The sequence below is a fragment of the Marmota flaviventris genome, chromosome 16 (genome assembly GCF_047511675.1).
Source record: "Marmota flaviventris isolate mMarFla1 chromosome 16, mMarFla1.hap1, whole genome shotgun sequence".
Lineage (NCBI taxonomy): Eukaryota > Metazoa > Chordata > Mammalia > Rodentia > Sciuridae > Marmota > Marmota flaviventris.
The window spans coordinates 75,395,009-75,401,940 of record NC_092513.1 but is presented as its reverse complement, the minus strand read 5'-3'; the positions used below and the strand labels follow the sequence as shown (position 1 = coordinate 75,401,940).

At 38.9% G+C, this 6,932-nt stretch overlaps 1 non-coding gene across 1 annotated transcript; it reads left to right on the top strand.

Moving 5' to 3' along the window:
• The first annotated feature begins 2,586 nt into the window (after nucleotides 1–2,586).
• On the top strand, nucleotides 2,587–2,659 carry Trnat-ugu (transfer RNA threonine (anticodon UGU)). The gene has a single exon. It is a non-coding gene; the product is annotated as a tRNA-Thr (tRNA).
• The last annotated feature ends 4,273 nt before the right edge of the window (nucleotides 2,660–6,932 follow it).

The following is a 6,932-nucleotide window of genomic DNA, read 5'->3' as shown; positions in this document are numbered from 1 at the left end:
GTAAAAAATTTTTTTTGATTATTTGTTGTTTTGTGCCTCAAGCCTAAAAAAAAAAGAAAGAAAAAAAATAGTGTTTCCTAGCCAGATCCTGTTATTGCTCTTCTACCGAACACAATTAAAACATAGCTCTGGTTAAATGAACTCATAAAAATGTTTCAGAGTAAAAATTCTGATCCAAAAAAAAAATGATTTAGTGTCTTCAAAATACTGATCACAAACGTTGCTGAAATCGGATTACATGTGACATATTTTATATAGTTCACGGATCCAAGACCTAGTGAAAGCTAAAATGTTGGGACCTGGTACCCAACCCCACCTGGGGTGCTCACCAGAGCAACACCTAAGATGTGAGGTCCTCTATTTGTCCATGGAGGGTCTCTAAACAAAAATGCATGTTCTCTACAAAGGCATGACTGGCAAGTGCCTCTGGTGGTCTGGGATTTTACAAAATCTCATCTTGACATTGGTGAGATGGCTTGGTTTCCACCAGTGTGAATCTTGAATGGTTTTGCAAAAAATGACATAAAAACTTGACCCGTGTGTTAACTCACCAAGTCTTCTATGGACTGTATTCTGAGGCTTTGATACCTGGTGCCTTGCTGACCCTGCAGAGACAGCCCCTCCCAGGACTGACCAGCTCCTGGACAAAGTAAAAGAATCTTCTGAGGGTGCTCTTTTCAAATCCAAATCAGCCAACACAGAGCCCACACCGACCACCCCAGATACCAGACAGCCAGGGAGAGCCTGTGCAGCCCAGGGACTGCGACATTGCCCAAGCTAGCCAGTCCTGAGCCTGCTCACCCTGCCTCACCATCGCTTCCCCTGGAACAGGCTTTTAATCCACGTGACCTCCAGGGTGTCACATGACCCCGTCTGTTAGAACGGATAAGTAATAGACTATCTTTTTAGTAGCAGCCATTTTATGATCTGTTGGCCTTACTATACTCAAATTTTCTTATAATGCTTCTCTCTTTTACCACCTATGTGGAAGGAACCAAGATGAAGGGGGTCACCCATCAGGAATCCCCAGAGTTGGAGCACAAGGGAGAGAGGGGCTACCCTGGGAATTTCTGGCTGGTTTCTGGGGGGCCTCCTCCCTCCCCCATCACACAGTGCTCAAGCTCTCTGAACACTTCTGCACATTGTCCCAACAAGGGACAAGCCTTCGGATTTTCTTCTGGGGATCTTGAACGTGGTGGTCATCCCCATCAGCCTGAATCAGGAAGCAATGCCCTGGTGAGAGGCCTGGCAGAATCCTGCCCACACCTATCCCATACTGTGCCAGCTAGTGATCCCTGGGGCTGAGGGACATGAGGGACACCTGTGACTGAGGTGTCACCTGTTCCACTTCCCAGTTAGCACTGGCCCTCCAGAAGTAACTGGTCACAGAAATTCTCACTTCACGGTGAAGAACCTGAACAATATTCCTTCATTTTTTAATTTGCCTAACGGTCAGTATATCCTTTCTCTCCCTCCCCAACTTTGTTGAGGTATAATTTTTTAATTTTTTTTAGATGGACAACATGCCTTTATTTTATTTGTTTATTTTTATGCAGTGCTGAGGATCGAACCCAGTGCCTCACACATGCCAGGCAAGCGCTCTGCTGCTGAGCCACAGCCTCAGCCCCGTTAAGGTATAATTAACAAATAAAAATTGCATTACTGAAATGAGTAGGCCAAAGATATATGCACACTTCCCTCTTTCTTGCAGCATAATTCACAATAGCCGTGAAATGAAATCGACTTCAGGGTCCATAGTGGATGAATAAGTGTATAAATAAAATGCAGTATGTAGACACAGCGGAGTTCTTTAGCTTTTGACAACGAGTCCTATCATTTGCAAGGACATGGATGAACATGGAGGACATGCCAGGCACAGAAAGGCACGTGTTGCATGACCTCACACATGTGGAGTCTGAAAAAGTAGAACTCATTAAAAAATAGTGGTTACCAGATGGTGGAGGAGGAAGGGGGGGTGTTGATACAAAGAGTTAGGAGGAAGGAGCTTCAGTGATCTAATTATAGAATAGTGACTATGAAAAATAATAATGCATTGTATATTTCAAAATTGCCAAAACAGTAGATTGTAAATGTTTTATGATGTGATAGGTTTGTTGATGACCCTGATTTTATCATTGTAAACATATGTGAAACATATTGTACCTCATAAATATGTACATATGTATAATTTTTCAATTAGAAATAAAGTTTTTAAATGTCAATATCATTTCTAAAACTGCATATATTTACAACATACAACACAAATGATGCTTTGATATATGTTTACATGATGAAGTGATTAAGTCAAGTTCATGAACATATCCATCATGTCACAGACTTTTAATTTTGGAAGTGATAACATTTAAGATCTACTCTCTTAGCTAATTTCAAGTATAAAATACAGTCTTTTTATTGGTTCTTTTTAGTTATAGATGACAGTAGATTTTGATATAATTATACAAGCTTGGAACATATCTTTTCTAATTAACAAATAAATACCAAATAAAAATTGTATTATTGGAATGAGTATGCCAAAGATATATGCACACTTCCCTCTTTCTTGCAGCATAATTCACAATTGGGGCTGGGGATATAGCTCAGTTGGTAGAGTGCTTGTCTTGTATGCACAAGGCCCTGGGTTCAATCCCCAGCACCACCAAAACACAAACAAACAAAAAAGCAAAATTCACAATAACTGTGAAATGAAATCAACTTCAGGGTCCATTGTGTATGAATTAATAAGTTTTATGGATTACATGATAGTGGTATCCACTATAGTGTATGCATATATGTACATAGGAAATTTCTTTTCAGATTCATTCCACTCTTTCCTTTTCCTATCTCCATTCCCTCTACTACAGTACGGTATTATTAGGTATAGTCATCACACCATACATCTGACCTCCAGAGCTTATGCTTTTTGTATAACTCAAAGTCTGAACACTTTGATCAACGTCTCTCCATTCCCCAGAGCCCCCGTGACCACTGTTCTACTGTCTGCTTCTGTGACTCGAACTTTGTATGATTCCAGATAGAAGTGAAATCACCCAATATTTTTCTTTCTGTGTGTGGCTTATTTCACTTAACGTAATGTCCTCCATGTTCATTTTTGTTGTCACAAACAATAGGATTTCACTTTTGAGGGAGGAATGATATTCCATTGTGTGTATGTGCCACATTTTTTTTTATCCATTAGTGAGTAACATTTTGACATTACATTATCTTGTATCATAATTTCCTCTTTGTCAAGGGTCCTAATGCCTCCCTACTCTCTGTAGTCAAATTTAATCCCAAAAGAGAACCAAAATTGTGATTTTTGGCACAGCTTTCCACATCCTGTGAAAATAAAGAATGTTAACAAAAAAATCTCTCTTAATGCTGTACCTCAATTTTAGTCCACCAAATTTGATCACTGTGCTCAACATTTATGAGGAGTGGAGATTGGAGCCGGAGTTGAAGAGAGTAAGAGGCAGGACCTCTACCACCTTGTCTATTCTGTGATGTTGGACTAAATGCTGGGCCAAATTCTGGCTCCATCTTGCTCTAGAAAAGGAGACCAGTGGGTTTAGTCTTCACTGGGGAAACATTTTATGATGCTATTTCATTTCTATTGTGTGAAAGAAATAAACATCTGCTCTTTGTTCCTGGTTCCTGGAGCACAGCTCCTAAGACCCCTGCAATCTCCTGAGTCATGTGAGTATCTTGTGTATCATATTAAAAGGACTGGTCACTCAGGACTCTAGATAGCTTCAGAATGGGGGCTGGTTAACAGAAAACCCAACTGTGGGATTGGAAACTTTCACCCCTGCCTCCAGGCTCTGGAGAAGAGAGAGGAGGTTAGCGTTGGAGTCAATCACCAAGAATCCAAGATGTAATTGATTGTGCCTAAGTGACAAAACTTCCATAAGAACCCCTAAGCTATCAAGTTCAGAGAGTTCACGGGTTAGGGAACACTTGGAGGGCTGGGAAGGTGGCAGAGAGGGCAGGGGAGCTCCACCTCCCTCCATCACACCTTGCCCCATGCATCTCTTCCATCTGGCTGTTCCTGAGTTGTGACGTCTATAACAAACTGGTGAACATAAGTGAGATGTTTTCCTGAGTTCACGAATCATTCTGCAAAGTCTTGAACCTAGGGCTGGGAAAAATCAAAGCAACCCTAGAACTTGTAGTCTACAAGTTAGTATTTTTATTCTCATGATATTTATTCTATAGTATTTTTATTCTAATGCTATTTCCCTTATTTTAAAATGTACCAACATCAGTTTCACAAGACACCCACGGTAGACTTCTGCACTGCCTCCATGCCACCAGCAAAGGAGACCAACATAGTTTTCTGGGTCTCAAGGTTGTAATTTGCAAAGGATTGTCATCTGTGGCATGCCTCTGGTCAGGTAGAGGCCAGTACTTATGGCCTTCAATTACATGTGCCAGAAGCCACAGCTAATTCCGGACAAGCTAAAACATTCTAAATGAATACCAGAGTGGCAGAGCATCAGAACATTGCCACGTTACATAAAACAACCGGTTGGAGACAAAACAGAAAAAAAAAAGAACAAGATGTATAATGGCCTCCTTTTCTCAAATACTGGATTTAAACATGCCTTTTTGATTCTATTCAAAAGACAAATCAATTCCATATGACGGGAATTCCACATGAATTGTCAATCATTATCATAAAACTTTCTGGAAAACGTTCAGACGTAGCTCACATTCCAATGTGTAGCTGACATTGAAATTTCACAGAGGCTGGGAAAAACCCATGGGAAGTGCTGAACAAAAAATTATCTAATTCAGGGGTGAATGAATGAATGAGTGAGTAGACACAGACCCTCTGACTTAACCCTGAGAAAGTCTTCATTTGAGAGGAGTATCCTGGAAGGTACTATCAGGAATTTCTTCTTTAGTAAGGAATATCTCAGTTCATCACGTGTCCTGTCTGGCATTAACTAAATATTGGCTTTACCTGAATCTCAGATAGAGCCTTAATCTCCAGAATACATAAAGAATTAAAAAAACTCAACACCAAACAAATAAACAAATCAAGAAATGGGCACTGAACAGGCACCTCACAAATGAAGAACTACAAATGGTCAAAAAATAAATGAAAAAAAGCTCAACATCTCTAGAAATTAGAGAAATTGCAAATTTACACTGAGATTTCATCTCACTCTAGTCAGAATGGCAATTATCAAAAACACAAGTAAGAATAAACATTGGCGAGGATGTGGAAGAGAAAGATAAATTCATACATTGCTGATGAAACTGCAAATTGGTGTAACCACTATGGAAAGCAGTATGGAGATTCCTCAAAAATTTGGGAATGGAACCACCATTTGACCTGCTATCCCACTCCTTGGTTCATACCCAAAGAACTTAAAATCACCATATTATAGTGATGCAGCCACATCAATGCTTATAGCAGCTCAATTCAAAATAACTAAGCTTTGGAACCAATCTAGATGCCCTTCAACAGATGAATGGATAAAGAAAATGTGGAATATATACAAAATATAATATTATTCACCATAAAAAAGAATGACTTTTCTGGTAAATAGATGAATCTGGAGACTATCATGGTGAGTGAAATAAGCCAATCCCAAAAAGTCAAAGTTCAAATGTTTTCTCTGATATGTGGAAGCTAATCCAAAATAAAGTGGTGTGGGCTAAGAAAAAACAATAGAAGAAAGATCCATGGAATAGATAAGGGGAAATGAAGGGAAGGGAGGGGAAAGGGAATAGGAAAGATAGTCAAATGAATTGGATATAACTTTCTATGTTCACCTATGACACATCATCAGTAAAAGTGCACATCACGTATAACCACAAGAATGGGATCCTAATAAGTTATACTCCTTGTAGGTACAATATGTCAAAATATACTCTACTGTCATGTATATATAAAAAGAACAAATCATAATAAATAAATATTGGTGTTTCACTGGTTCTCCCTTGTGTACTAGCTTCTTGAACACATTGAAAAAAAGGCATTAATCACCTATCTTCAAACTAAAATATTGTTTTTTATCCAAATATATTTCTACACTGCAAAATCTCATATATGAACCCAGGAGATTCACCTAAACATAATGGAGAACATGTTATTGAATTATGTTTATGTCTTGCATTTGTTACAATTCTGTATTCATGATCCTAACAAATAGGAGAAGATGTTCTATTTGTAGAGGACCTCCTTTACGGTAAGATCTTCAGCAACATTCACCAACTGAGTAATTGTTGGTCCTTTTCATCAGATCTGCAACATTCTTTACTGAGTATCCATGGGTGTCAGTTAAGAGCTAGAGACATAAAGATGGATAAGACAGTCTCTGACACTGAATCACTGGCCAAGATGGGCAAATAGCATATTTTTTAAAAAGCATGAGAAAATTCTATTGTTCCAATCATAAAATCATGTGCAGAAGATTTCTAAGTGAAAAAATAGTACAAGAAGAAATATATATAAAAGAATTAAAGATGGGATTACAGAGATATTTACATACCTATGTTCATTGGAATATTATTCAAAATACTAAAAAAAAAATTGAAGCAAGTCAAATGTCCATTGACAGATGAATGGGCAAAGAAAATGTAATCTCTACATACAATAAATATCCCCCAAAGGCCCATATTCTGGTCCCCATGGTGCCATTCTTGGGAGGAGATGGGACCTTCAGAGGTGTGGCCTAGTGGGTCATTCTAGTAGGTCCAGGTCATCAGGGGTTGTGGAACACAGGCTCTCTCCTCATTCTCTTTGGATTCTTAGCCAATAGGTGAGCACTTTTGCTCTGCCTCATGCCATCCCCATGATGTGCTGCCTCACAATGGGCCTATAACCAAGTAGCCAATGAATACGGACTGAAACTTCCAAAACTGAGCCAAAATAAACTTTTTCTAAGTTGATTATCTCAGGTATTTACTTATAGTGCAGAAAG